A 26,586-nucleotide genomic window follows, 5' to 3' on the forward strand; every position below is an offset into this window, starting at 1 on the left:
ATTGCAAAGGGCAGTGCTGTCCTTAGAGACATTTCTAGAAAAGGCCCGAGACATTAGGCTGTGCTATCCATGGTGTAGAACCAAACAGATAAAGTTGGGCTGCCCCCTCCTCTAATGTAGAGCATAATGCACCTTGGCCTCCTGCAGGCACTGGGAACTAGGGGCCCATAAGGGCTCTAGGGAGGAACAAACATCATATCTCAGCATCTCAGCGGTGAAGTGACCTGGAGAACAGGGACTGTGCACAGCCAGTCAAGATGTGGCCTTGAGGGACTGCAGTTTGCAAATTGCTGAAGAGCTATTGACATCCAAAACATATACTGGGCCACTGCAATCACCCATGAAGATGCCCAGAAATAGGCAAGGAAGGGTTTAAAGTTATTCAGAGTGCCACTATAGGAAGGAGAGATAAGAGTCAAAGATACATGGGGGTATGGTGCCGCCAGCAGGTCAACCTGTACCTGTGAGGTGAGTGCATCAGCAGCCTGATGGTGCCTTCAGACTTCCAGATACCCCAAAACTGCTGCTGTGCCTTTGGCCAGACCCCAAAAACCTGGGGCAAAGTTTACCAAGAAAGTAAACGGTCAAAAGTTGGGTATGTGGGAAACACACCCACAAACCACCTCTGGCTCAGCTATATAATTGGAGGCATGACCTCTCTGGTTCCTGATTGAACTGCTTAATGGCCATGATCCCAGAGACTCAGAAACAAATCTCAAAACCCAGCGGCTTTTGGCAGAAATGCGTCCGGTCCCTGCAGTAGTTACCAGTGCTGGGCCAACCCAGGTGGGAATGGGTTTCGTGCCTTGGCCTGTTCCCCCTGGCGGCACGGTGGCCGCCATCCTCCAGAGGCCACTGGACATTCAGGTATGGGCCCCCAGTGACGAGACATGCAGGACCTCATGGGATGGGGGTGGAGCCGGTCCTGTCCTCCCCACCCCAATGAGACCCCAAGTCATCGCCCACGAATGGCCTCTGGCTCCTGATCAAGCTGCTTAACGGCCTTGATCCCACAGACTCAGAAACAAATCGCAAAACCCAGTAGCTTTTGGCAGAAATGCATCCGGATCCCACAGTAGGTTACTGTCACTGGGCCACCCCAGGGGGAAAAGGGTGTTGTCCCTCCGCCTGCTCCCCCTTGGCAGCTCAGTGGCCATCATCCTCCAGAGGCCATTGGACAGTCAGGTCTGGGCCCGCAGTGGTGAGACATTTTGGGCCTCACAGGATGGGGGTGGAGCCGGGCCTGTCCTCCCTACCCCAGCAAGACTCCAAGTCATCGCCCACAAACGGCCTCTCTGGCCCCTGATCAAGCTGCTCAACGGCCATGATCCCAGAGACTCAGGAGCAAATCTCGAAACCCAGTGGCTTTTGGCAGAAATCCCTCCAGATTTAAGTGTTAAAATTCAGAATTTCAAAATCACATGGCCCTACTACAGCCACGTGACATCATGTTATTCATAACCAGCAACAGAACACAAATTGCCTACTGTTGCCTTTTCAGCAGATCTGAGTGTTGGGGTAAAATCTCAAATAATAATGGTGGGTCTGGTGTCGAAATATTGAATGTGATCAAAGTAGAGAGAGAGAGTAATGTGGAAATCATCTGCCCCACAGGTAGGGGGAGGGTGTGGGATGGGGGTATACCGGTGTTTTGGGTGGTGGAGAATGGGCACTGGTGAAGGTACGGGTGTTTCATTGTATGACCGAGACTTAGACCCGAAAGCTTTGTAACTGCTCTCACGGTGATTCAGTAAATAAAATTATAAAAAAATGAAAAAAAAAGAGTCACAGATACAGAAAAGAAGGGTCTTTACATCAACCCCTGTGCCAACTGGGAAAAAAGATCTAGAGAAGGTGCATACAGAAGGTCTTTGAACATGGAATGTGCCTCTTTGGGAAGAATTCTGAGCGCACCAACCGCACACTATATTTTGGGCGTGTGAGTGAGTGTGTGTGAATGTATGTGTGTGTGTGAGAGAGAGCGAGACAGACAGACACAGAGATACAGAGACTGAGAGAGAAAGAGAGAATGAGAGAGACATAGAGAGACAAACACAGACACAGACATAGAGACAGACAAAGACGGAGAGAACACCACTTCAAGTGTGTATTTCAAACCCCAAACATCCAGTATCCAAAAATTTAGATGGGGAAACTGTGAGCAAACTTGGCCATCTGTTCACAGCAGTAATTCGTGAGACATCGATTCCAGATGGACATACAAGCCACAGACATCCATTCACTTACTATGCCCTTCCTTTTGCCTGGTTGTTTTCATTTTCAAAATGTCTCTTGCGTTCTACACCACCCCCTCTCAACACTTGTATCTTTACCTAGAGAAGTCCCATCTGGCCTGGTTCGTAAGGGTGGGTGCAAGACAAGCTTCAGGGGAAATGTCTCTAATGTCAATACCATCATTCCATCCTGAATCTGTCTACCCAGAAGGCATAACTATTCACCAGTGCTCACATAATTGACACGAAGAGGTACTCTTGGCACAATATTGTATTTCTGAAGTTACAGAAAGGTAAAAAAAAGGCCCTCCCGTTGATCATCGATTTGCTCGAGCGGGCCCAGTAACGTCTCCATTGGAGACTTTGTTGTTAGTGTGTCTGGCATATCGAATACTCTCGGTAGCTTGCCGGGCTCTCCGAGAGGGGCGGAGGAATCGAACTCGGGTTGGCCATGTTGGCCGCGTGTAAGGCGAACGCCCTACCCGCTGTGCTATCGCTCCAGAAATCTCTCATTTAATAGTCAACGCCAGACTGCGCAAAAAACAGTGACAACAGGTAAGCAATGTTGGGGAGAGCTGGGAATGTTTTCTATTACTTTCACCTATAATCAGTATTTCTTTGGTTCTGTTTTCTTGGCATTGCTGAGGAAAGGGGCTTCTGGCCTAGTAAGCCTATACTCTTCATTTTATTTTTAAAGAAATATACTACAATAAACAATGATTTAAACTCAGTTACAACGGAGGAAACTGATGATTACAATCAAGTGCTTTATATTGAAGCCGCTCTGCCAAATTTAATTTCAGCTAATAGTTATCCAAGGATATTCAAAATATTTATTTAGCCTTATTTTACATTCTCATTATGCTTTAATTAAGTAATTTTTTTCAACAACCTGCTGATTCAGCAATACTTTCATTTCTACACCACTGAGCTCCAGCAATTCCTTAAAAAAAGGCTTTATAGGAGTCAACTGTTCTAGTGCATAAGATCCTTCCTGTGTGTGCTTTTAAGTACTGCAATTGCAAACAGAAGAGGCCTGTCATTTCCACACAGAGACATGGGTGGAGCTCTCGAGCTCACTGGTAGTAGAGAAGCAACTGCATGCATCCAGATGTCAACATCATTGTAAACATATGACCTTAATTACAGTGATTTTTTAAAACAGAAAAACTATCATTTCCAATCGACATTCATAACAAAGTGTTGTATGATTCCACCATTCAAGGTCATTTTATGGCAACAGTCCCCTCCTAACTTTTGCTTTTCTGTATTATGAGAGTAAGGGATATAAATCATAAAAAAAAAAAGTCAAATAAAAAACACATTAAAGGGGCTGGAGCAATAGCACAGCGGGTAGGGCATTTGCCTTGCACGGGGCCGACCTGAGTTCAATTCCCAGCATCCCATATGGTCCCCTGAACACCGCAAGGGGTGAATCCTGAGTGCAGAGCCAGGAGTAACCCCTGTGCATCACTGGATGTGACCCAAAAAGAAGAAAGAAAAAAAAAAACACATTAAAAGGGGGGGAAAAAACAGAAAGAGGAGAACACAGTCGAATTTTCCTGTGAAAAACAAAGCAAAATTTTCATGTCACGTGCCCCCCTTTTTTGTATTTTAACATACATTTCCTAAGAAATTAACAGCGACAGATATTTCATCTGTTATGAAGACAATGAGAGGTATTTATTTTCCTCTAAGATCCTGTCTAACTGAATTATGTAAATATAGGTAAAATCTCATGCTAATAAATTCAATCATTACACCCAAATTCAATTTTTAAAAATTCAGGTAAGATGCTGCATGACAGAAAGTACCACAGCTCCTAGGTAGTAAGCCAACATATACAGTTGTATGTGGATATGTGTATGTGTATAATACTTTCACTAACCATTAATCCATATTTCAAACCAACAAAGATCATGGGCTCACTGGCACACTGAGTACACATAGACCTTAAACATAAATACTCTAGTATGCTCGAAAAGTAAGAGACAATGAAATGTGCTGGTCACACTTGGATAAACATAGTTGTGTTGTTTTGCAGACTTCTGTAGAGATGCTATTTGGACTATTATAGCACATAATCAGTGCAGGTTGCTAAATAGAGGTGATGAATCTCCTTTTAGAAAACAGAACAACCTTGGTTTTGGTTAAAAAAAAATTCCCCCAACGATGACATAAATGGAAGGAGCATAGAAAGAGAAATGCAATAGCAATTCCATAGAAGAAAAACAATCCGGAGGCATTATTAAAGAATGCTAGAAAGGTTTCAGGGAAACTTCTAACTCAGCTTACAATAATTTGAGAAGAAAAGTCCTATTCCTGCAGAAGTTTGCCTCGTATAAGCTGACAGTCCAGCTGTAGATACAGTAGGGAACAGTCTCCAGCCTCACTGAAATTCTCTTCCTAAATCTTTTTCTGTCTATAATGTTTATTTTAATCTGTATGCCTGTAGATGCGTGTTAATTTATGAGACAAATATGATCTTATGGATCCTTGATTTCCAATAAATTAAATCACATTGACTATTTTTCTCATGCCTTTAAATATACATTTTAAAGCTAGAAGTACCTTGGCTATTTAACAGAGAAGAGCTGGAAGAAGTCAACAGAGGGACAGAGGGAGAATTCGCACGCTAAGTCTGGTACTGCAGCAGTTAAAAGTGATTCTTTTTAAAAGTGCAAAATTTCTAATCCTAACAGCAGTAGCTTCAAATTAATTTGTAAGGCAGAAAACAAATAATCATCATGGAAAGAAATAGCATGCAATAATGTGGTTTGGTTCGGTAAGCAGTAACATAATCCCATTAAAATTACATTCTCGGTAGAAATGGAAGCAGAAAATAGTAAATTGCTGTTGCTATTTATACTTTTCTAGACACGGGAAGTAGACTCTGGAACTATTTCCAACGTTGAAATATAATAAAAATACACAAGTGTGTAATTATACCAGGACAGAGCGGGGACCGGGGTGTGGGGGATCTGGACCCTGGCAACAAAAAGAGAAGAAAAATAGATGATCTGAAACGAGTGGTGATGTTCCCAGCGAGGCCAAGTGAAGAACTGAGGGGGAAGTGGCTGATGAATCAGCCAAGGTTGAGCAGACCCGGCTCTGAAGCTTGTGTTTCAACTACACACTCTGAACGTGAAAGTGAGCCACCCAAGCCCTCCAGGGCCCAGTTCCCTCTGCTGGAGCCTGATGATCTCTCAGATTTTTGTACGGCTCCAGGATACTGGGAACGCTGCCATTTCACAGAGAACAGCTTCAACAGATCATTTTCCTTCTTCATAAATACCTACGCAGTTCTAATTGCTGCCAACTTCTGATGTCAGACATGAAACTGGTGAGATGACACTGCTGAAAAGGGAGATGCAGAACTCAATGGTGGATGCTCCGAGGTAGGTAGGATAAAGTTCACTGGCTGTGGTTGACTATAAAGCCATTAACTGTGTCTGACTCTAGTCCAGCCCTGTGTGGGTCAGAGTCCCACAGCAAGAGCTTCAAACATCCCTGACAGTGACTGGGGAGGCCATGAGGTGACCCAGGTGATGCTGCAGAAACAGGCACGGCGTGGCTCATCTTGTCCGCAAAGATAGGACCAGTGAGGAACTGAGGAGGAAGTTGCTTATGAACCGACCAAGGTTGAGACCTGGCTATGAAGCCTGTCTCTGCTGGGTTCAGTGCAGAGAACTCTCCTCAGGTGTTTAATCAAGAAGACAAAGAGAGGAAATGGTGGCAGTGGGCAAAGTGTGCAGAACCGTTGTCTGGATTCATTCTTGTCATTCAATCTCACCAACCTCAGGCAAGACAGGTGTGCACCACCTGTCCAACTAAGCACCTTTCCCTAGCTCTGCTCGTCACAGGTCTCAAAGCTTCCACTTTCAGCTTCTCTGTACACAGGGGCCCTACTAAGGAGGCTGCCAAGACCAATGACAGGCCAAGGATGGAAAGTTTGTATGGAGGAATCTGGTGGTGTAAACAGAGTTGCTTTTGTTTCATTTTACTAGTTAAGTACTGGGATAGGGAAAAAGTCTGAGCAGTTGGTAAATGAGGTACCAAATTTGCACATAGATATTTATATTTAAAAGATAAGAGAAAAGGAGCATGTGAAGTTACACAGTCAAGAATCAGAACTTTCATATTTGTCTATTGAATCCCAATGTTATTCTAAAGTAATATAAAAAACAAGGGTCATGGTGAAGACCATCTTAAAGAGCATTTTAGTTGATGAATTTGATAAACGCATCCTATTTTTGAGTAAATGTAAAAAAAAAAAGAATCAGAGTCAAGTGCTTTAGTACAGGAACTCAAAGAACATTTGAGAAAACTTCTTACAAGTCTTAAAAGTATGGAGGAAGCTGTGTCCTGTAAAATCTAGGAGTAGAAAATAATGAGAGAAAAATCTCAGGTAAAAAGTCAACAAGAACAGACAGAAACACAATTGGCCACAATACAGATAAAAGCAAGTAACTGCATGGGAATAAGAAGGCTTAACAGCAAACCAAGGTTCCCACTGGACTAAGCAACTGACGTGAACAGAAAAAAGGAATAGTGTTTATGTTAGAAGATCAAGACCAAAAATACCGATTAAGACACTTTCCTGCACTTAAAAGAAAGGGGGGGGGAGTTGATTTTTTTTTATGTCCATTAAAGACATTCTAGAAAAATTACTGAAACAGAAGGTAAAGAAATAAACAAAAAGACTCAAAACAGAAAAAATAAATGACTAAACTAGCAGTTTACCATGGAAGATTGAGAGCCAAACCACAATCAATCATCTACCCCTCTCAGGATACTACCCTGCTCTTCTTTACAAACGTACTTTGTATTTCATTTCCTACCACTGAGAGCTGAAGTCTTTTCCTCCTTTCCTCAACTGGGCTGGCTCTTTGACTGCCTTTACTCAATAAATGTGCCAAGAAGAGCTGCATGCCAACTCCAAGTCTGTTTGGGAACCCACCATTTGAACACGCCATCCTGGACTGCGGAAGGGGCAGCCAGTTGACTCGGTTCTGGCCCTGAGTGTTCAAGTAGTTTGCCAACACACAGCCGATAAGAGATTCTGGCTCCGGGCAGCTGGGGCACTTCACCATAGCTGCCTGCAGGAGCAGCAGAGAGTCCAGATGAGATCAGACCCCACAGATTATCCCAATGCTGAGGAAGTGGGGGGAGGGGTGGAGAATGACGCTTAAATTCTTCCACAGTTTCGTAATATTTTTTTAATTATACTGCACTCCTTCATCCAAATACAGGGTCATACAATACATACGAGTGCTTGTTGCTCTCTCTCTCTCTCTCTCTCTCTCTCTCTCTCTCTCTCTCTCTCTCTCTCTCTCTCCCTCTCTCTTTCTTTTTCTCTCTCACACACACACACACACATATGTGCATGGACATAAACATTTGAAAACATGAAAAACATTGAAATATTTTAAATGTCGTGAAGGAAATAAGCAAACCTAATATTCCAACAGTATTTCAATTCTCTTTATTAGACAAGTCATAAAAAATACAAATAACTTATCAATACAACAAGCCACACAACTTCATTAATTAGAAAAATTAATGCTATTTTTCCTCAATTATATTGACAGTGAAATTTAAAACCCATCACTTTAGCTATTGAGGTTAGCATGGCAAAGCTATCGGCCCTACGTATAAATCCTGAGCATGAAAAAGGGCTCCTTGAGAGAGAACAAAAGGGAATACCCTACCACAGAGGGGGTTGGGGGTGAGAGGGACACTGGGATCAGTGGTGATGGAGAATGGTGGAGGGATGGGTATTGGATCATTGTATAACTGAAACCCAATCACAAAAATTTGTAAGTCTCCAACTGTACCTCATGGTGTTTCACTAATAAAGATTAAAAAAAGGGGGGGGGGGCTCCGCCATGCTCATAAGCAAGCTCCCCTTTGGAGCTCAGAAAACACTGTGCTCACATCATACCCCCTGAACATGCAATGTGCCATAATAAAACACAAATGCCCAAAATTGGAGTATTTTTTTACTCACTAAATTTACTTCTCATGCTCTGTCTAAATAAAATAGTTATAAATGGAGATAGATTTTGAAAGCATAATTTCAGCAAAAAGGAAGCAAAATTTGAGCATATAGTCTCATAATTCAAATTTATGTTGTCATTTCAAAAAAGTTATGTAAAGAAAAATTACCAAAAATGAGAGGGCATGACAGCAGAAAGATGAAAATTTGATACCATATTTTAATTATACGAATTATGATGACAATGAGCTGAAGTCACATGTATCTTTAAGAGCAAAAGCAAACACATGCTCATGGCTATTAATGGCTAATACATAGGATTAGGATTATGGGTGACGCATCACTCATGCATGTTCCCACATGCAGAGCTTCACACATCCTTTAGAAATAATACTTGAATTTCATACATACATAAATCCACTAGTTCAATGACTGAATATTGCTTGGAGTGAGTTTAGAGGTCAACTCCTGCCCCAGAATATTTTCTAATCCTTTCATTGCTGCTGCATTGACACAGTATTTACATCTGAGAGTTTTGGACTTCTGACCAAACCAGGAGACTTTGTACATTTAGAATGACATCCTGGGATAATCAGAAACAAACAAAATAAGATCCAAAAGGGGAGTCTGCTGGGTCAGTTACAGAGGATAAACTAATCACACCCTGCCATGTAGAGAAAGACTGCAGGTGTGTCTGAAATAGATCTCAGAGTTGGTGGACCAGAAACAGAACACGAATTGGAAAGTTGTATGTGAAATCAAGTACATTATTGAGAGCAAATTGATAAACAAGACATGAGATTAATTTCACCCCACCCAACAGACATTTTATGAATATCATCTACAGATTTGCGATCCACAATTTCAGAAGAGAATTTCAAAGTAAGTATAATTATTGTCTCTCTCCAGAAATGAGATCATGTAGCCTGAAGGGAAAACACGGGTGAAAAGATGGTAAAATACTGGGACAGATGAAAGGCCATAGCTGCCAATGAACCGATGGTCTTCAACTGCAGAGAAAAAAGCCAAAAATTATATGAGGATATCATGTAATAATCATGTCTGGTTCCTCATTCTGATGCTCAACTTTCACTTATACACATAGTTATAGACATGGTCTTACTTGCTGCATGATCCTCACTGTAGCACTGTAGCACTGTCCTCCCGTTGTTCATTGATTAGCTCAAGCAGGCCCAGTAACATCTCCACTGTGAGACTTGTTATTACTGTGCTTGGCATATCGAATACATCACGGGTAGCTTGCCAGGCTTTGCCGTGCGGGCGAGATACTCTCGGTAGCTTGCCGGGCTCTCCAATGGGGGTGAACGAATCAAACCCGGGTCGGCTGGGTTGGCCACATGCAAGGCAAACGCCCCACCCACTTTCCTATCGCTCCAGTATTATCCTCAGTGGGGAAAAAAAAATGTGAAAAGGTGTGAAAAGGCACCAAAGACAAATGCAGAAGAATGGAAAGAACAGAGAGAGAAGCCAAGAATAGAGAAAGCAGGGAGAGACAGAGATGGGGTTGAAGGCAATCCCCAGACTCAGAAATCCCAGGAGCAAGAAATGTGCTCCGCTGACAAGCTGGGGGGAAGGCAGTCCAGGGCTCCAACTGCAGCCCATCTTATTTCCTACTGTGCCTTCGTTTCTGGTATATAAACTAAGAATGATGACACATAAAATGTGTTCCTCCTTACATTTTCAGTGAGAAAATGACAGCAGTTAAACAGGGAGACATTCTGCATAAAAGGTGTTCCAGAAGAAGAAAACAATGCACATGATAAGGGGGTGGGGGGGGGGGGAAGAAGGAATGGGAAGAAGGAAGGGAAGAGGGAGAGAAATACAAAGACTGAAGAGATATATTTGTATAGAAGTGAAAACAATAAACAAAAAGTTAGTGGATCTCAACAATAAAGAAAAATCCCTTACCCTCCAAGCTAGGACAAAAAGATAACTCTTGAAGGGCAAGTGAGCAACTAACAGTAGGGCTCTCCCATAGCAACATACAATATTAAGACATAAAAAGCTTCCCAGAGCCTTAAAGAGAGCCCATAGGGGCTGGGGGCATGGTGCAGTGAAGATTAAATTTGCATCCCGGATTAAATCCCTGGCACAGAAAAAGAAAAAAGAGTGAGAGAAAAAAAGGAGAGAGAGGAGGGAGAAGAGGGGGGGGAGAGAGAGAGAGAAAGAGAGAGGGAAGGAGGAAGGGAGAGAAGGAAGGAGAGAAAGAGGGAGGGAGGGAGGGAGGGAGGGAGGGAACAAGGAAGGGAGAGAGGACAAACTAATGAAGCACTCCATTTCTGGGATCACCCACATCTCAACTTTGGGCATGCAATTCCTTTCTTCCCCTTTACAAAATTTCCTCTTCTCTCCCTTTCCTAACCAAAACTACTCTGCTTCACAGCGGGAAAAGGTGGAAAAGACCAAAACAACTGTTGGCGAAGGTGTGGAGAAAAATCTTCCCATGTTCCCACTCAGTGGAATACGACCTGCTATGGTCTCAGTGGAAAAGAGCAGGGAGATTTCTCAAAATACTGAAAACAGATCCACCATAGCATGCAGTGATTCCACTCGTAGGCACCCAGGCAAAGAAAACATAAACACCGTCCTGATAAAAACACAGATCCACACCTGCACTCACTGCCACACTGATTACCATCACCGAGATCGGAAACAAGCAAAGATCCCAACATCCCAGCAACAGATGTATGGAGTCCCTGTGGTATAAATGAGATACTGCCTTGACTCTAAGCAGAAACAAAAATGAGGGGCCAGAGATACAGTACAGTAGGTGGGGGCTTCCACACTGCCCACCCAGGGATTGATTCCAAGAATCCCAGATAGTTCCTGGAGCAGCACCAGGAGTGATCCCTGAGTGCAGAGCTCCAGGGATGTGTTAAGGAAAAGACAAAAATGAAATCTTGCCTTTGTACAACATAGATGAAACTAAAGAGGGTCACACTGAGCCAGAGAAAGGCAAACACTGATGATCTCACATTGATGTTGGATATCAAGTAGTAAAGAAAGGGAACGGCAAAGCTATTAAAAAAAAAAACTTCCATGTTCTGGGCTACAAAACATACTGAAATAGAATCAGGAAGATAGAAATTGGATCGACTCTCTCTTCAGACCATGAAGCACTGAAGATAGAAGTTAATCACACACAGAAACGGAGAATAAAAATAAAACACCTGGAAATTAAACAACTCAATGTTGAACAAAGTGTGGGTCAGGGAAGAAATCAAGGAAGAAATCAAAAGATACCTGGAAGCAAATGAGAATGAAGACACGAGCTACCAGAATTTGTGGGTTGCAGCTAAAGTTGCGTTAAGGGGAAAATTTATAGATCTGCAAGAATTTCTCATGAAGGAAGAAAGGGCCCACATAAATAACCTGATTTCACAATTCAAGAGCTTAGAAAAGGACCAACGAAAGGAGTCCAAACCAGGCAGGAAGAAGAAAATAATAAAACTCAGAGCAGAAATTAACAGCATGGAAACTAAAAAAAAAAAAACAAACAAACAAAAATTGCAAAAACCTGAGGCCCCCCAGGGGAGAAATTTGAAAATGAGTACAGGATGCAATGGGCTGTGAGTAACATATATTTGAACAAGTGTGAAATGATTTCCCCAAAACATATACAATCTTGTAAACTGTTCTATTACTAAATAAATATTAAAATCAGACATACTGAGGGGCCAGAGAGAGAGAGAGAGGAGAGAGAGAGAGAGATTACAGTGCCGAGGACGCTCTCCTTGCACCGCACCAATGCTGGTTGGACACCCAATACCACATATTGTCCCCCAAACACTGATAGGAATGTCCCCTGACTGAGTACAGAGCCAGGAGCAGCCCTATGCTCTGCCAGTGTGCTCCAAAACAAAACATAACAAAACTATATTGCTATGAAAGTGCTGTCAAATATCAGTGTTCTAATTAGAGGCTATTCATCAGGTGAAAGTTTAAAACTGGTAAAATGATAGGAAAAATTTCAAGCAAATTAGTAATGTAGAGGCAAACATTAGAATAGTCCAAAGTGCATAGCATAATAAAAACAAGCTGAAAGAAAGAGTGGAAAGGTTTTTTTTTTAAGTGGAATTATATTGATTTCTTCATGGGCCTTAGGTAGTATAAATAGAAATTGTCTAAAGAAAGTCAACTAAATATAGTGAAGACTGAGGTTATAAAGGTTATCACTAAAAAAAAAAAGGATGGGACAGGCAAGAATGTTCTAAACAACGTTGGAAAAAACACACAATTAAGCCAAGACCCTATAATATAGAGAGTTTCATTTAAAGAAAGAACAATAATACAAACTGGAATGAAGATTTAACCCACATATTATATATTTTTGCGTTGTATGAAAAATCAAAACCAAGACACCCACAGACTGGTTTACTAAGGAAAAGACAAACGGCATGCCCATATATGAGAAATAGCCTAAATAAAGTGAGTCCAAACAGTTGAAATTAAAGATTAGGCAAAGAGAAAAACAGAAACTCAAGATCTTTTTGAATTGAGGTAACATTGGTTCAAAAGACCATGTTAGTTTTAGGAACATAATTTCATCCCTCCTCTAAACATATTACCTCATCACACCCACACCAAAGGACTAATACCCTCCCAGGCAGCACAGTCCACTGTAATTCCTCCTCCCTCAATTCCCGGTCGTCCTCCTCCTCCCTCCAGTAATCTTGGCCCACAGAGTGAAAGCATTTGTTCTTGTTTAGCTTTGTCTCTTCCAATTCTTTGCTTCATTGTATCCCATATATGAGTGACATGGTGTGATTTGTCTTTTTTTCCTTCTGACTTACTTCATTCAGTGTAACACCTTCCAGTTTCATCCACATTGTGCCAAAGGCAGAACTCCGTCTCTACTTACAGCCCAAAGGTATTCCATTGTGCATATTTACCATAGATCTTTTATCCACTCATCTGCTGTGGGTCATTTGGGTTATGTCCATACCTTCATAATTGTAAATTGTAATGTAATAAACATCATCTTGGGTTTATCCCCCTGTAATATGCATAGTGAATCTATATTTTTCCCAGTTCAGGAGGATGTATTTTATAATAATGATAGTTTTCTTTTAACTGTGCGGGAGCTTTTCAAAAATTCAGGGTATTTTTTCTTAATTTCAGACAGACTGAATTCCAAAAAATTACCATCTAATAAGAAATTACTTTTAAGATAGCTGGAGAGATTAAACAGTACAGGAGTTGCGATGCTTGCCTTGCATACGCCAGACCCAGATTCTGGGCTCAACCCCTGGTGCTGCCAGGTAGGACCCTTGACACAGAGCCAAAAGTAGCTCCTAAACACCACTGGATGTGGCCTCCAAATCTCAAAACAGATAAATAATGAAATCAAATTGTAGTGACTGCAACCTACAATAAATAACATACAAAGAAACCTGGCATCACCATTTATAAAGCCAAAACTACATGAAACACAAAAGTATAAGAAATACTTAATATGAATCCATGGATGGAAGCTTGCCAGAAGTCGAAGGTGGGGGATGCAGTTAGGATAGAGAAGGGACCAATGAGACAATGGTCGTTGGAAAGGATCAAACTGGACAAGAACTGAATGCTTAAAGGAGGTAAAGTGATATACATGATAACTTCTCAGTACCTGGATCGCAAACCATAATGCCCAGAAGGAAAGTGTGTGTGTGTGTGTGTGTGTGTGTGTGTGTGTGTGTGTGTGTGCTTGAGAGAGAGAGGGAAAAGAAAAGTGCTGACCACTGAAGCAGGCTGGGGTGGGTGGGGAGAACAGCAAGAGAGAAACTGGGGATACAGGTGGTGGGAAATGTGTCCTGGTGAAGGGATGGGTGCTGGAACACTATACTACTGAAATCTGAGTCACGAACAACCTTGTAACTGGGTATCTCATGGTGATTCAATAAAAAAAAAGTATGTAAATTTATCTCTTTATGGTAAAGAAAATCATGTGGACAAGAATAAGAACAAAATTATAAAGTTGTTGTAATTGAATTTCAAACTTGAAAAAGAGTGTGTGACTTCTTTACTATTGCTAGGCTTTAAAATATTATAATAAATGTAAAAACCTACATGAATGGATAATTTGGGACATTACCAATTAAAGCAACTGCGGTAGGATTTCAAAGAATAATACACACACACACACACACACACACACACACACACACAGCACTTCCCTCTTTCCTATGCACCAGACTCAATCAATTTCTCACTTGTGAATTCTACACATTCTTAAAAAGAACAGCTTGTTTCAACGCTATTTATGATGCACATTGAAAAAAAGGGCGGGGGGGAAGCTCTTGGTTGTTTCTACAAAGTCAGCGTAACATTCACACAAATGCCTGACAAAGACTGTACACAAGATTTACTTATGCTTGGAGTCCAAAAATCTCAGCTATGTATGAGAATTGCGTAGCCCCATGTGGTAGACAGATGTATCCAGACTGTTGGCCAACTGCAAGCATCTATGCAACTCTTCAAGCAACAAACTGGTGTGAGCATCACACTCCCCATCAATGCTAAGATGCAGCTAAGAAAAACGTATTCAACTTTAAAATGTATTCATTTCTTGCTTTTAAAACTACTAATAGAGGAGAAAATATAGGGGTACCATAATTGTCAGAATTGTGATGAAGAACAATATGATGCTTAGCGTGTGACTGGTTCTGCTTTGAGCTCATATATACCTATTGAAAATTGTTTGCTTACCTTCTCCTTAGGTTATACTTAAGTAAGGTAAGGGGAATAAAGCGCCCACACTGTGTAGGAAGAGAAACAATTTCCTTGACAGGCTGAGAGAGGCAGCAGAGGGTAAGTTCACCTCCCTTCACACCCTTTTGACAGCACACATTGAACTAGTTTTATCGTGTAAGATTGCTTTAAACCTCACATGGGTGGGGTCAGAGCAATAGTACAATGAGTAAGGCGCTTGCCATGCATGCTGCCGACCCAGGTTCAATTCCCGGCATCCCATATGGTCCCCTGCACCACTAGGAGTGATTTCTGGCTGCAGAGCCAGGAGTAAGCCCAAGTATCACTGGGTGTGCCCCCTCCCCATAAAAGAGAAACCTTCCACAGTATGCAGTACTATATTTGTACTTGCTCATACAATCCCTACCTGAAGTCTAGCTTCTCTCCACCACCATCCTCTTGAACCCCCTTTTCTAATTTGTGCAGCCCACCCCTTCCCCCAGAGTGGCCATCATCTTGTTCCTATCATCTAAGCATTTGTTTGTGTTTGCTCGGTGATTTTGTATTTCGTTTTCAGGTGTGCAGCTTTATATTTCAAGATGTTGGTGCGACCTGCTAATCACGCCAGAGTCTGCTCCCACCCCCTCACCCCATGCCTCCGAGTCCCCTGCCCCATTCTGCCACCACCCATTCCTCTTCCCTTCCGGTCACCACCCTTTGTCGTTGGAATCTCAGGGTTTGCTTCTGTTCTGTTTTGTGAGATGCTTGGTGGTTACCGTCCTTGCTGCTGCTGCTGCTGCTGCTGCTGCTGCTGCGTTTTTCCACACGTGCATGAAATTACCTGGTGTGTGGTGCTTCTTCATCTAATGCATTTAAAGAGCACAGCTTTGGCGGTCCATCCATATCATCATCAATGACAGGACTTTATCTTTCAAGTCGAGAGCATTCCACCTCAAGGTGAATACGGGACCCTTTATTCTGGGTGCAAATGTTTACTGAGTGTCAACTAAGTCCCATAGACCATTCCAGGTGTTGGCAAGAAACTGTCCTCCTTTACTGCACTGTCTGCTCCGAAATCCAAAAACAAGACAAACATAGCAGTGCCAAGCCCCTAGGATCAGCTTGCACTCCCCAAACCTCAGGCACTGAGGCACGGTCAAACAAAAGGGGTCCCTTTCCTCAGGAACAGGCACCACCCACAAGAACAACAGCCATCTGGAAACCCAAAGCGGAATTCCCTCAGCCTTGCTCCATTGTCAGTACGAAAGAAGAATGTCCTTGCAAAGTCCTCAAACAGAGATATGACAGAAGCACAACAGAGTGGGGCACCTGATCTCCTCAGCACATTCACTTTAATATCTGAAGAAAACTGACACTTCAAAAAACCACTATTATCTACTTTTCCTTCCCCTTGAAAAATGAGTTGAAACTCAGGTGAAGGGCTGGAGCAATAGCACAGTGGGTAGGGCGTTTGCCTTGCATGCAACCAACCCGGGATCGATTCCCAGCATCCCATATGGTCCCCCGAGCACTGACAGGAGTAATTCCTGAGTGCAGGGCCTGTGCATCGCTGGGTGTGACCCCAAAAGAAAAAAGATACTCAGGTGAAGATTCTAATTGTGAGTGGGCCGGGGCAAACACCTCAAGGTGCAAAGAAGCTTCTAGATCACCTCTTGCCCTTACCTCAGTGCATGCAGGAATCCTCCCACCAAATCCTCAGCAACCAGGTCCTGCTTGCTTGACTTGTAAAAAGTGTCTTCCCCACTCCCCTGGAAAACCACTCGCATACAAAGATTTTCAAAGGCAACACAGAGCCACCTTCTGGTTTTCATGGGACTCATGCCAAATTTATTTTTATTTATTTATTTATTTTTTGCTTTTTGGGTCACACCTGGCGATGCACAGGGGTTACTCCTGGCTCTGCACTCAGGAATTACTCCTAGCTGTGTTCAGGGGATGCTGAGAATTGAACCCGGGTCGGCCGTGTGCAAGGCAAACACCCTACCCGCTGTGCTATCACTCCAGCCCCCTCATGCCAAAAATTTAAACCAGTCTGGTGAACATGTTTCAGAGGAAAAAGAGCAGATTCTTAGTCACAAAGCATCTACTTGGACCAAAACATTGAAAAAACTCATAAAGTGTACGTATCACTGTGTGCAAAGCCAAAAGACTGATCACAACTTGTCAAAATGGGATGGGAGATGATTAAATTGGATGACATGTCACAGGGCCATTTCCGAGGTGAGCAAGAACATCCTAGAATTCATTCATCATAACACAGCTTTTGTGGGCAACCTTATACGTATATGATCACTGCCTCCATGCATGCCTTTGTGCTATTAAAATAACAACAATGTTGTGAAAGTGATTCCATCCTAGGGTCTTTGGCACAGAGACCAACAATGCAAGTCCATGATTCATAAGGAAACCAGATGACAAAGTCCCCAACAGAGATGAACCGTGGTGCCTCGGGGGTGCCCCAGGGGCTTAGATGGCTGCAAGTTCCACATGCAAGGCTTGGGTAGAGCATAGCAAACTGGTGACCTGGGGGCAGAAATTCACAATCACCGATGAGTATCACCTTCCTCCCTGACCACAGAGCATAGCCTGACCACATTAGGTGCATGTTACCCTTTAGTGCAACAGACCTGAAATAAAGCAGGGTGCCACAGGACCTCCTTCCTCTGCCTTTTTCTGTTGCTTTGTCTCTTTGCTGTGCTGGCCTCTTCATGCTATCGGGTACTCTTTGAGCTGAGCCCTATGTGTTGATGCTGTCTGGCTCCTAAAGGAACGCTAAGAGACCACCACGAATGTGTTGGCAGTCAGCAAGGTAGAGGGTAGTCAGAGAGAAGAAAGCTGATGGGAAGACACACCTTGATTCTCTCTCTCCACCTCTATCCAAGTCATTTCTGGCCCCTCTAACAATCCTATGTCAAGCCAGCTGGCTGCGTTTGTCTCCCCCCGCTGGCCTATTGTTCCTCCCAGTCTCCCAGGAGCTGGATCCCCGGGTCATAAGATTTGGATAAAGTAAAGTAAAGTAAAGTAAAGTAAAGTAAAGTAAAGTAAAGGCCCTCCCGTTGATCATCGATTTGCTCGAGCGGGCCCAGTAACGTCTCCATTGGAGACTTTGTTGTTACTGTGTCTGGCATATCCAATACGTCACGGGGAGCTTGCCAGGCTCTGCCGTGCGGGCGAGATACTCTCGGTAGCTTGCCGGGCTCTCCGAGAGGGGCAGAGGAATCGAACTCGGGTCGGCCCTGTTGGCTGCGTGCAAGGCAGATGCCCTACCCGCTGTGCTATTGGTCCAGCCCTAAGATTTGGATATTCTGAAATAAGCCTGTCTGGCACCATTTCTTTAGGATTCTATTGATCTCTGAGAGACTAACTGGACAGAGTACAATGAGAATGTGCCTATGAACGAGAAAAGACTTCAGCAAGACTCAGGTCCAAGTTTATGTTCCAACGAACAGAACACATTTATTTGTCCTCAGATAAAACTGAATGCTTTGTGAGGCTGGAGGTGTTTGCCTTGCATGCGGCTGACCGAAGTTTGACTCTTAGCATTCCATAGGTCCCCTAAGCACTGCCAGGAGTGATTCCTGAGTGCATGAGCTAGGAGTAACCCCTGTGCATTGCCGGGTGTGACCCAAAAAGAAAAAAAAAACTGAATACTTTGTACCTAAGCTAGAGCAAGTAATTGTAAACTGAGTGAGGCCAATGAGAGGGAGGTTAATTTGACAGAATTTCATCTAGTTCTCACAGAGTGTGGCCTTGAAAGGGGAGGTCAAGCCACAATCCTCAGGACTGGATCTGAGGACTCCCCTTCTCACCCTCAAATGAGCTTGGTAAAAGCTCCTCAAAATATTAGCAGGACTTGGTCTGCTAATGTTCAGAAGTGGTCTGATTTAAATGAACTGCACTGGATCTCATTGGCACTGCAGGCAAGGGTCCACCCAGTTCAGCAGTGCTGGGAGAGAGGGGCTCCTTATGTATTCACTAGAACCAAAAGACTCACGTGGAAACACACTGAAATTCCCAGCTCTTTATCTCTGAGCCTCCCTAAATTTCACTGACCCCCATCTGTAAAATGGAGACAATCATAAAATTGCCGTGTGCACACAAATTTTTCATAAAGGGATTCATGAACGAATGCATCTCAAATCAGTTTAACTGTGGGAAAACATGAAGAAAATGTTAATTATAGTTTCTCAGAGAAACAAATGAACATTGCGAAATGAGTTTAGCAATATTAAAGTCAGGATTATATTCTTGAAGACTCAAAGATTCACTGAGATGATGGTTCATGCCATTCCTAATGGAGTTTATCGAATGACTCTGTGACACCTGGATCTGAGAGTTTTTCCAGGGGTAACTCACCCTCACGTCAACCACCAGTCTCCCCTGCTCTTTCGTAGTAAAACACTTTCTAGCAAACACATTGCCCCATACATTCTCTTCCCCTTATTTCCCAGAAATCTCTATTAAATGCCTGCTGAATGGCCCTCTCTTTTCTTTATCCCATAATCCTTCCACTTGCTTTTCTATCAGTGTGGTTTATTGATTGGGGGGAGGGGGTGCAGGAGCTCGCTTTCTCTAAAGCTTGCATTTTGATTTTTAATCAAAACAACATATTGCAATCTGTTTTCCCTGACACAAAAGGATGCTCAGATATGAGTCGCACAGCTCCAAAGCCAGTGAAATTATATCATAGTTCAACAGCAAAATGAGGCATCTGCAGTGTCAGAGTAAGTCTATCACAGTGATTAGAAAATAATTTTCAGGTCATTAGTGGAAGTTTTAGACCATCAAGCAAACACTTAAATTAAGTAGAAACATGGGACTACTTGGCTAAATGTCTCAGTCTCATTCTGAGCTCTGCCGTGTGCACACAACAGAAAAAGAGCAAAATGAATGGTGACAGCAAACAGAAAGAAACAGTACATGGTGATGATGGGAAAATTATCAGGCAGAACTTTTGTACCGGAGTTACATTGAGTGAGAAAACTGGAAAGCATTTGAATGTTGTTGGTTCACAGAAGGAAGTTCAATAATTTCACTGAATGGAGTCAAAGATCTCCCACCATACAACTTTATTTACCTGTTTCAAAGAACAGATCGTGGAACAGAGTGAGAAAAAGGAGTGACTTCCTGGTAGAGAAACTTAACACAACACCCAAACAGAGATCACGGTGAGTGCCCACAGTGAGAAGCCAAGTGGACAGCTCCGCCTGGACATGTCCACTTTATCCTCTACGTGCTTCCTCCCAGAGAGCTACAACCCCCATAGAAGAGAAAAATATCATACAAATCCAAACTGACAAAATCCTATACTACAGCTGCCCAATAACCCTTAAATGTTTCAAGACCATCAAAATCCAAGACTGGTTTTCTGACACTGGGAAGTGTCAGAGCCAAGAGGTGCCACAGGAGATGTGGCAGCAAAATGTGGTATGCAGGCTGGGGAACTGGGAACACGTTGGTGAAGTGTGAAACTTACTGGTGTGCTAGTGAGTCATGGAGTAATGCAACGGCAACATAGTAAAATAAGGTGTGAACAATCCAGAAAACTGGCTGTGCAATTACAAGGACGCTTGAATATCTTTGCTGCTTTGTGTGTAAAATAAGTTTACCACTAACAACTGGAAAAACAGGACAAATTAACTGTACTCAAGTCAGGCATTTAGATGGGCCAGAGCAAATGGTTTCACTGTGGCTGTTTTTATATCCTCAAATGCAAGATCGGGCATCTCTTTACTATTTCTCTCCTCTATTGTGCTAAGCATTGGCTGTTGCCCACTGGGGTGGATGAGACCCCTCCCTGCCCCAAGGGACCCAGTCTCAGCAGCCAAAAATCTCCAAATCTCAACTGTCTCCCTGCTCATGGCCGCTCTCCACATGCTTGAATCAGCCTCACCCATGAGTGAACGCCCAGAAAACCCAGGTATGCAGGACTTTGTGACTGAGAACTCTGGATTCAACTGGACCAGGAGCAGAGATCCTCTGCCCATTTCCCCCTGTCTCTGGGACTCAGCATAAGCCACCTCTGGCTGGCGCCAGATAATCTTGTCATCAGCCACCATCAAGATGACACGTCCTTCTCTCCTGGAAGCGAGTAAAACTTGACACTCACCATAACCATGCCACTGGACACTGCGCCAGGCTGTTTCATTTGGGGCGCCCCAGAGGGGGGCAGGTGAGACCCCTCCCCACCCCAAGGGACCCAGTCCCAGCAGCCAAAACCCTCCAGAACTCAACTGCCACCCTGATTACGGCCACTCTCCACACACTCAAGCTGAGCCTCACCCACGAGTGAACCTTTCCCTGGACACTTCATATGACACACCCTGCCCATTCTCCAAGAGTATGCATCACATGTGACGGGATTCAAAGGAGAAGGGAAACAACCCTAGAGGGGAATATTATATTATTTCCATTCTGCTTTGGGGGAGGGATTGGGGTTCGGGATGGGAAATACCCAAAATATGGTGGTGGAAAGGTGGTAATGGTGGTGAGGTTGGTGTTGGAATATTAAATGTAATCAAATATTGCAAACTACTTTATAAAATGAAAATAAAAAAGCATTGGCTGTTGCCTCCAAACCTCCATGTCTAGCCAGCTCTCCCTCCTCCCAGCCCCCAACACAGTCCTTTCCCTGATTCCTCACTTCTACTTTTTCCTGGGCCTTTCTGAAGAATGGATCCATTCCTTGATGCCAATGTATCAATAACTCTTAAGTAATCTCCAATAATATTTCAAAGACAAAAAAATGTGACTTTAATGCTAAAATCTCCTAAACTGGGGAGCCATGAAAGATTTTCTGAAGATGTACAAACATGCCCAGGGAATATTAGAGGGTGCTCCCATCAGAGCACAACTGAATGTGATTTTTAAACTAAATCTCAATGTCCTTCTGAGAACTTTCAAGGAAATGAGAAACTAGTATTTTATTATTTTTTTTATTTTTAAGAAATATTTTCTATGATCCTAGAAATTGAATTTCATGTGCAAGGCATGTGCTCTCCTGCTGAATGTTCTCCTTTTGTAGGTATCGACTAAGTCTAGAGGTTAGTTCTTGGTATGTTTACCACAAACTTCTTGCGTTCAAGTCTTAAGGTGCAATGTTCTGCATCTGGAAGTAAGATCTTTAGGAGGCAGTTAAGTGATAATGATGTCAAAGGATGTGGCCATAATTTTATGGAACTGTAAGAGGGATTATGAAGAAGGCAGCCTTCTGCAAGTCATGAAGAGACAGCCAACAGGAATCAAATCAATTGGCACCTTGATCTTGCACTTTCCAGAACTGTGAGAAATAAATCTCTGTTGAGTAAGCCACCCAAGATGTGGAGTTTTGTTACAGCAGCCAAAGCTGACTACAACACTTGTTTATGAAAGAAAAGACACTGACAGAACACAGGATCAATGGCTGAATCATATTCTATATAAAATAGCATGTGTTGAAAAGATCAGTGTATTGATATGAACAGAAGTATATCAGCATCTGCATTTATCCAATCAAATGCTTAAAGATGTTTTCTTTCTCATAAATGTGGGCTATGTGTCACAGAATCACTAATGTTGTGTTTCAATATTCAGTAATGTGCCCTAAGGCACTGCAAAGTGTCCTACTTGCATGTTTCAAATCATTTTCTAGACAAGTTATATCCATTTTTTTTGGTGCTGAGAATACTGGATAACCATATGCAGGAAAAAAATGAAAACTGTTCTCACATAATATGCAAAGTTAACTCAAAGCAGATTAAAGATGTCAAAATTAGACCAGAATCCATAAACTATAATAAGGAAAATATATGTAGAACGCTCCAAGATCAAGTTGTTTTCAATGATGTGATCCCACTGGCAATGATAACAGAAACAAAAATAAATGGGTGGAACTACTTTAAAATAAAAGGTTTCCACGAGACCAAAAAAAAAAAAAAGCCAGCCTATGGAATGGGTGAAGATATGTGTACATGAGACATCTGATACAAGGACTTCCATTCAGGCTCTCACAAAGCTCAGCAACACAGAAAAATGGGGAGGGATGAAGTAATGAACAGACAATTCCACGTGGATGAGATACAGATGTCCAATAAATTTATAAGAAGTATTCATTGTATGGCATATCGAATACTCTCGGTAGCTTGCTGGGCTCTCCGAGAGGGGCGGAGGAATCGAACTCGGGTCGGCCATGTTGGCCGCTTGTAAGGCGAACGCCCTACCCGCTGTGCTATCGCTCCAGCCCGATATGCCAAACACAGTAACAACAAAGTCTCCAATGGAGACGTTACTGGGCCCGCTCGAGCAAATCGACGATCAACGGGACGGCCTTTACCTTTACCTTTTATTCATTGTTACTCATTATCAAGAAATCCAAATATTTTTACCAGTTCACAAAGTGTTTTCTCACACCAGTGAGAAGAGCGTATGTAAAAAAACACAGGAAACAACCAGTGCTGGGGGGAGGGAAGTGGTATTTTAAAAAGACCTCTCACTCATTGCTGCTTCTGGTGTGATGCCTGCCACAGTCCCCACTGAAAATAGTGTGAAGAGTCCTCAAGTAGCACTCCCATCGGACTCTGTGACTACTCCTCGGCACCTACTCTCAAAACACAAAATCATTCATTTGAGAAGGTATATGCACACCTATTTTCATTGCAGTGCTTAGTACAATTGCCAGGATATAGAAACAACCCAAATGTCTGATGACAGATAAGAAATTGTTGAATGTATACACAGTGAAATATTGCAGTCATGAGAAAAATCAAATCATGCAGTTCACTGCAACTTGAATGGAACTAGAGGAATGGTTCTGAATGAAGACAGAGAGGGAAAGAAAAGCACAGGATGATTTCACTCCTCTGTGGTGTACAGGGAAACAAAGATACAGATGATATCAATTATCAACTCTGAATACTACAGTAGAGCCTCAGGTGGGGGTGGGAGGGAAAGTGGACTGGAGGTAACTCAAAGGCATGGATGGGGCTTGTGGGTACTCTAGTAGTACTGGGGTAACTGTGTACAATAAGACCATGACTGTCAACATTATTGTAAACACATAACCTAAATCAGTTAATAGACAAATGAATATATCTATTTTGCTAAAGAAAATTTATTAGATAAAAATGTACGTACTTTGTGCTTGCTTCGGCAGCACATGTACTAAAATTGAAACGATAAGAGAAGATTAGCATGGCCCCTGCGCAAGGATGACACGCAAATTCATGAAGCGTTCCATATTTTTTTCCTGGCCCGGATTGATTCAGTAGTGAATTCTTCCAAATCTTTAAAGAGAACTTACTCCCAATCCTCTTTAAGCTTTTCCACGAAATTGAAATATCAAAAACACTTCCGAACAGTTTCTACGAAGCAAATATCACACTGATACCAAAAGCAGACAGAGATACCACAAAGAAAGAGAATTACAGACCGATATCCCTGATGAACACAGATGCAAAGATCCTCAACAAACTACTAGCAAATAGAATCCAACTGGAGCGATAGCACAGCGGGTAGGGCGTTCGCCTTACAAGCGGCCAACATGGCCGACCCGAGTTCGATTCCTCCACCCCTCTCAGAGAGCCCGGCAAGCTACTGAGAGTATTCGATATGCCAGACACAGTAACAACAAAGTCTCCAATGGAGACGTTACTGGGCCCGCTCGAGCAAATCGACGATCAACGGGAGGGCCTTTACCTTTACCTTTACCCTACTCATCAAAAAGATCATACACCATGACCAAGTAGGATTCATCCCAGGGATGCAAGGATGGTTTAACATTCGGAAATCAATCAACATAATCCATCATACCAACAAAAGAAAAGATAAAATTAATATGATCATATCAATAGATGCAGAGAAAGTATTTGACAAGATCCAGCACCCCTTTATGATGAAAACCCTAGCCAAAATGGGTATAGAGGGGACCTTCCTCAACATAATTAAAGCCATCTACCACAAGCCTACAGCAAGCATCATCCTCAATGGGGAAAAACTGAGAGCCTTCCCCATAAGATCAGGGACGAGACAAAGGATGCCCACTCTCTCCACTGCTGTTCAATATAGTACTGGTAGTACTTGCAATAGCGATTAGGCAAGAAAAAGATATTAAGGGCATTCAGGTAGGAAAGGAAGAAATCAAGCTCTCACTATTCGCAGATGATATGATACTCTACTTAGAGAACCCAATAACCTCCACCAAAAAACTCCTAGAAACAATAGACTTGTATAGTAAAGTTGCAGGCTATAAAATCAATACCCAAAAGTCCATGGCTTTCCTATATGCAAACAGTGAGAGAGAAGAAAGCAACATGAAAAAAACAATTCCGTTCACAATTGTGCCCCAGAAAATCAAGTACCTAGGAATCAGCTTAACTAAGGAAGTAAAGGACCTGTACAAAGAAAACTACAAAACGCTACTTCAGGAAATAAAAGAGGACATGAGGAAATGGAAAAATATCCCCTGCTCATGGGTCGGGAGACTTAACATTGTCAAAATGGCAATACTACCAAAAGCATTGTATAAATTCAATGCAATTCCTATAAGGATACCCATGACATTCTTCAAAGAAATGGAGCAAACACTCCTGAAATTTATATGGAACAATAAGCCCCCACAAATAGCTAAAGCAATTCTTGGGAAAAAGAAAATGGGAGGAATCAACCTCCCGAACTTCAAACTGTACTACAAAGCAGTAATAATTAAAACAGCATGGTACTGGAACAAAGGCAGAACTGCAGACCAATGGAACAGTGTTGAATACACTGACATCTCCCCTCAATCATATGATCATCTAATCTTTGATAAAGGTGCAAGAAATGTGAAGTGGAGTAAGGAAAGCCTCTTTAACAAATTGTGCTGTCATCACTGGATGGCTACATGCAAAAAAATGGGCTCAGAACTCTGCCTAACACCATGTACAAAAGTAAGATCAAAATGGATTAAAGATCTCAACATCAGACCAGAAACCATAAGGTACATTGAAGACAAAGTTGACAAAACCCTCCATGACATTGAAGCTAATGGTATTTTCAAAGATGCCACGCCACTGGCCGAGTAAGTGAAAACAGAGATAGATAAATGGGACTATCTTAAACTAAGAAGCTTCTGCACCTCCAAAGAAACAGTGACCAAAATACAAAGACAGCCTACAGAATGGGAAAGGATATTCGCCGAATACACATCTGACAAGGGGTTGATATCCAGGATATACAAAATACTGGTTAAACTCCACAAGAAGAAAACATCCAACCCCATCCAAAAATGGGGCAATGAAATGAACAGAAACTTTCTCAAAGAAGAAATCCGAATGGCAAAAAAGCACATGAGAAAATGCTCTACATCATTAATCATCAGGGAGATGCAGATCAAAACCACAATGAGATACCATCTCACACCTCAGAGACTGGCCCACATTCAAAAGAACAAAAGCAACCGATGCTGGCGTGGATGTGGTGAGAAAGGGACACTCCTTCACTGTTGGTGGGAATGTCCACTGGTTCAGCCCTTCTGGAAAACAGTATGGACGATTCTCAAAAAATTAGAAATTGAGCTCCCATTTGACCCAGCAATACCACTCCTGGGAATATATCCCAGAGAGGCAAAAATGTATAGTCGAAGTGACATCTGCACTTGTTTGTTCATTGCAGCACTCTTTACAA

General features: G+C 42.5%; 1 protein-coding gene and 1 non-coding gene across 2 annotated transcripts in view; one reads left to right on the forward strand and one right to left on the reverse strand.

Moving 5' to 3' along the window:
* Positions 1-26,586, reverse strand: part of MARCHF11 (membrane associated ring-CH-type finger 11) — a 147,800-nt gene that overhangs the window by 72,702 nt on the left and 48,512 nt on the right. The window lies entirely within an intron of this gene.
* On the forward strand, positions 24,064-24,169 carry LOC130018189 (U6 spliceosomal RNA). Its single transcript, XR_008791494.1, has one exon. It is a non-coding gene; the product is annotated as a U6 spliceosomal RNA (small nuclear RNA).

The sequence above is a fragment of the Sorex fumeus genome, unplaced genomic scaffold, assembly GCF_029834395.1.
Source record: "Sorex fumeus unplaced genomic scaffold, SorFum_2.1 ptg000240l, whole genome shotgun sequence".
NCBI classification, from domain to species: Eukaryota; Metazoa; Chordata; class Mammalia; order Eulipotyphla; family Soricidae; genus Sorex; species Sorex fumeus.